The sequence below is a fragment of the Carcharhinus amblyrhynchos genome, chromosome 33, assembly GCF_965287045.1.
Source record: "Carcharhinus amblyrhynchos chromosome 33, sCarAmb.v2.hapA, whole genome shotgun sequence".
In the NCBI taxonomy this organism is placed as follows: domain Eukaryota; kingdom Metazoa; phylum Chordata; class Chondrichthyes; order Carcharhiniformes; family Carcharhinidae; genus Carcharhinus; species Carcharhinus amblyrhynchos.
Genome location: NC_137356.1, coordinates 12,173,181 through 12,178,383, shown reverse-complemented (window position 1 = coordinate 12,178,383; position 5,203 = coordinate 12,173,181). Strand labels below are relative to the sequence as shown.

Here is a 5,203-nt window from a genome sequence, read left to right as displayed (position 1 = left end):
TGTGTGTGTGTGTGTGAGACTGTGTGAGAGAGTGCGTGTGTGTGAGACTGTGTGTGAGTGTATGTGAGAGCGTGTGTGTGTGAGAGTGTGTGTGACAGTGTGTGTGTGAGAGACTGTGCGAGAGTGTGTGAGTGTGTGTGTGTGAGAGAGTATGTGTGTGAGTGTGTGTGAGAGAGCATATGTGTGAGAGAGAGAGAGCGTGTGTGTGTGTAACTGTGTGTGAGAATGTGTGTGTGTATGTGAAAGTGATGTGTGTGACTGTATGAGAATGTGTGTGTGTGTGGAGGGAGAAAGAGAATGTGTGTGAGTGCGTGAGAGTGTGTGTATGTGAGACTGTATGTGAGAGTGTGTGTGAGAGGGAGTGTGTGTGAGAGGGAGCATGCTGAGTGCATATAGCAGTATATGTGTGAGTCCATATGAGTGTGTGTGTGAGAGAGAGAATGAGAGTCTGTGTGACTGTGAGTCCGTGTATATGTGTGAGCGAGAGAGAGTCTGAGTGTCTGTGAGAGACAGAGAATGAATGTGTGTGCATGTATGTGTGAATGTGAGAGAATGAGAGTCTGAGTGTGTGCGTGAGAGAGTGTGTAAGAGAGTGTGTGTGTGCGTGCATGTGTGTGTGAGAGAGTGTGCATGAATGTGTGTGTGTATGTGTGTGAGAGAATGAGTGTATGAGAGAGAATGTGTGTGTGAGTGAGAGAATCTGTGTGTATGAGTGTGTGTGTGAGAGAGAGAGAGAATGTGTGAATGAGCGTGTGAGAGAATGTGTATGAGTGTGTGTGTATGAATGAGTGTGTATGAAAGAATGCGTGTGTGAAAGAGAGTGTGTGTCTATGAGTATGAGTGTGTATAAGTGTGTAAGAGAGAATGTGTGAATGAGTGTGTGTGTGTGTGTGTGTGTCCCTGGTACACATCACCCACTCCCCTCCCCATATGTTGGCGATAGAAGTCTATCTCCCTCCGTCTCTCTCTCTCTCTCTTTCTCTGTGTCTGTCTCGTTTTTCCTCCAGCTCTCTTGGCGTTCTGCCTAGGTTCCCTTTCTCACTGCGAGGAGAGAGAAAAAAAAGGAGAGAGAAAAAAAAGCCCAGCTTAAAACGTGACTAGGCAGTTAAGTGACTGTTATGCAACGGGCGACCTACTAACACACATCCCCACAGTTCCTGGCAATGAGGGAAGCTAAAAGGTAGAGACAGAGCAAAGGACAGGAGCCAGAAAAGACACAAGGTACTTCAAGATCCACACAGGGGTAGGCAGCCAGGAAAACAAACACCTCTATATATTTATATATCTCTAAGCAATGTATATGTATTATATTTAGAAAATGAACCAGGAGCAGTTCACAAATTGGGTGCTTTGTGCTAATTCTTAGCAGAAGGTACAGTGTGGAATTTTTGCGTTGTGTGCATGTTGTAGTGTGATGAACCTCTCTTGTGTGTGTGTGTGTCTCTCTCTCTCTCGTTTAATTCTGACTAGCCTCATTCACCACCCTTGGCAATGATTCTCCCTGTTCTCTGTCTGAAGTGGGTCAGTATGGTGTGGATTTCTGATACATGTTGATCTAATTAAGTGACGGGGAGGTGGGGGGGGGGGAAATGTATCCTTTATTGTAGCTAACGTGTGTCTCTTGTCTGTGGTTCGTATATTTGTTTACTAACATACAGAAACCCGACAAACAAAAACGGGGGGTGGGTGGGGAGGGGGGTGTAGGATGTGATAGGTTCTCTTTGTGTTTTGAAATCATTGATCCATCCATTCAATAATGATTTGGGACAGGCGAAGACTGGCAATTTTCTGAGCGTGCATGATTTTTATTGTAAGGAATGAACCTCCCAAATTGATTGTAATATCAGTGAGAGAGAGAGGAAGAGACAGGCTGGTGAGTGAGTTTATTTTCGGAGCGCTGCTTGACAGGAAGACTGGACTAGTATTTTAGCTCGTTCTATTATTAAACTTTACTCACATTATGTGGATAAAACGTGGGTTGCGTGGGAGTGTGTGCATCTGAAAATTGACAATTCTCAGTTAACTCTCCCTCTGCCAGGGGTATTTGACTCTTTGGTTGTTGGGCGCCGGGTTTGAGGGCGAGAAAGAAGCCCTTCTCTCTGGGGGTAGACTAGGGTGGGGGGGGGGGGGCGGGGGCGTTTTCCCTTTTATCCGCCTGTAATCATTTTCCTGGCTATCGGGGATGGGAGGTCGGCTCCCTTTAACACTGAGTCTCTGCACACCCATGACAATCAGGGCAAGTTACCCATTAACAGCAAGATGTGGCAAGTAGAGCGAAAAAAAAGAACTTTAAATAGAAATCGAACTGGAAACATTGTAAAGGAATGATACCCCACCCCCGCAAAAAAAATGTAAAAATTATGAATAGGATTTCTTTGTTGTGTGGGTTACTGATATTTGAACAGTTCCTGAGATTACTTTATTTTCTGGTTTTTAACCAGGGGTTTTACACGCGCAAAAAAAAAGTTAATGATTACACAGCGGGTGGAACAGCGGTTAGCACTGCCGCCTCACAGCGACAGGGAATCTAGGTTCGATTCCCAGCTTGGCAGTCTACACGTTCTCCCCGTGTCTGCGTGGGTTTTCCTCGTGGGGGTGGTGGTGGTGGGGGGGGAAGGCTCTGGTTTTCTCCCACAGCCCTAAAATGTGCATTGGTCCGTGCTAAATTCTCCCTGTGGGGATTTTCACAGTAGCTTCATTGCAGTGTGAATGTGAGCCTACTTGTGACTAATAAATTAACTTTACTTGAAATTGACCCTAGTGTCAGGGGGACCAGCAGGGTAAATACGTGGGGTTTGTGGGGATACAGTCTGTCGGTGCAGACTCGATGGGCCGAATGACCTCCTCCTGCACTGTAGGGATTCTATGATTTTACAAGAAGATATAATCAGGGAAGATGATAATTGTTTGTTAAACATCTGAGATATTTATTCAAAGTGGACATCACACAAAGCGCATTATTCATTTTTTTTGCAAAAATATACATTATTTGTTAAATATCTGGCACAGTTATTAGTGCCAGGGACATGGGTTCGATTCCGCGGGTCACTGTCTGTGTGGAGTCTGCACATTCTCCCCGTGTTTGCATGGGTTTCCTCCGGGTGCTCCGGTTTCCTCCCACACTCCAAAGAAGGTGCATTGTCCGTGCTAAATTCTTCCTCAGTGTACCCGAACAGGCGCAGGAGTGTGGCGACTAGGGGATTTTCGCAGTAACTCAATTGCAGTGTTAATGTAAGTCTTACTTGTGACTAATAAATAATCTTTATGCTAAATTGCCCCTTAGTGTGCAAAGGTGTGCAGGTTAGGTGGATTGGTAAACTGCCCCTTAGTGTCAGGGTGATTAGCAGGGCAAATATGCGGGGTTCAGGGGGCTGGGTGCAGACTCAATGGGCTGAATGGCCTCTTTCTGCATTGTAGGGATTATTTGATTGTATAATCTTCTTCTATTTCTACATATTATGACCATCTTATCAGGAGAAGATTACCCCAGCCTCTTCAATCTTCCCTGACAGATTTAGAAACCTTGCGACAAGAGTTTTAGATATGGAATGTGACCCGATTTTCTTTTTAAATGTTTGATCGCTGACGGGACGCTGTGTCCAATTCCACTCACCCCTGTTCATGCAACACACCTGAGGGGCTGCAGAAGGCAGCTCACCACCACCTTCTCAAAGGGCAACTAGGGATGGGCACTAAATACTGAGCCTAGCCAGCGATGCCAAGAATGAAGAAACAAGTCTTGGCAGAGGGATTAGCCAGGGTGAAGACCCCTGTTGTTGCTTTGTAGCAGTGTTATGGGTTCTATAATATCCATCTGAGGAGGCAGACCAGGTCTATGTCAATGAATTTATCTGAAAAGACAACATTACCCTGGATGCTGTGGTCAAATCTCAGGACTGAGGCTTGCAAGCAAGGCTTAACTGGGGGGCACAGAGTGACACCAACTCACAGCCAAGAGGCCACTCACTCATATTTACTGTCCTGTATGTCTCAATGATAACTATTTCCCCCCGCTTCAACAGCACTGACTTATCAAAGAATCCCTACAGTGTGGAAGGAGGACAGTTGGCCCATCACATGTGCACCGGCCTTTTTTTTTAATCTTACCCAGGCCCTATGCCCATAGATTCACCCTGCTAATGTTCTTAAATTACACATCTTTGGACACTGAGGGGCAATTTAGCATGGCCAATCCGCCTAACCTGCACATCTTTGGACATTATGGGGTAATTTAGCACGGCCAATCCATCTAACCTACACATCTTTGGACACTAAGGGGCAATTTAGCATGGCCAATCCGCCTAACCTGCACATCTTTGGACTGTGGGAGAAAACTAGAGCACCTGGAGGAATCCCACGCAGACACGGGGAGAACGTGCAACTCTGCACAGACAGTGACCCAAGGCTGGAATCGCACCCGGGTCCCTGGCGCTGTGAGGCAACAGTGCTAAGCATTGTACCCTCCTCCTACCCCATGCTGCAGTCACTTCTGTTGGGATACAGTTCGATGGTTCTCCTCTGGTGTCCGGTGACTTGGCTGAATGTGCCAACAGGAAGGCTATTCAACCTTGAAGGGCATCCCGGTTGACCTCGAACATTCCGCAGTTGACCACAGGGTACCAGAATGGCACTGTGTGTGGACATGATTGGGCAGGACCAGTGAGATACACTTGCGTCTTGGCCAGTGGATTGTTGACGATGGGATCTTGCTGTGTAAATATGGTTGTGCTTGCCCACCATTGCAGGAGTGACAGGTCTTCAAAATTGGCCTTTGAATTGAGGGGCACTATATGAATGCAGGGATGTTCTCTCTGTGAAACCAGAGCAAGTTTTAACCCTCAGTCATTTGGAGTGGGACTCGTTCATTCCAGTTCCAGAATGTAATCTATTTCCAGCCCCTTCACAATCTCAAAATAAACCCATCAGTATGTGTTCCCTGGCTTCCCTAACCTTCAGACACTCTGCACTGTCTCGTTGGACGTTGCCTGAACAGGGGTGAGTGAAATTGGACACAGTGTCCCGTCAGCAATCGAACATTTCAAGAGAAAATCGGGCCACGTTTCGGATCTAAAACTCTCGTCAGATTTCTAAATCTGTCAGGGAAGATTGAAGAGACTGGGGCAATCTTCTCCTGATAAGACTGTCATTAGATGCAGGAACAGAAGAGGACCATTCGGCCTATCGAGTCTGCTCCACCGTCAAA

At 46.5% G+C, this 5,203-nt stretch overlaps 1 protein-coding gene across 5 annotated transcripts in view; it reads left to right on the top strand.

Moving 5' to 3' along the window:
- The first annotated feature begins 1,143 nt into the window (after positions 1-1,143).
- Positions 1,144-5,203, top strand: part of LOC145361027 (uncharacterized) — a 15,937-nt gene continuing 11,877 nt past the window's right edge. Inside the window, exon 1 of one of the 5 annotated variants that reach the window (XM_080216568.1) lies at positions 1,144-1,221. The gene's annotated coding sequence lies outside the window, so the exon portion shown is untranslated. Of the gene's footprint in view, positions 1,244-1,855; positions 1,874-5,203 lie in introns of those variants that run through there. The other 4 variants (XM_080216570.1, XM_080216569.1, XM_080216567.1 and 1 more) reach the window with 4 other exon arrangements.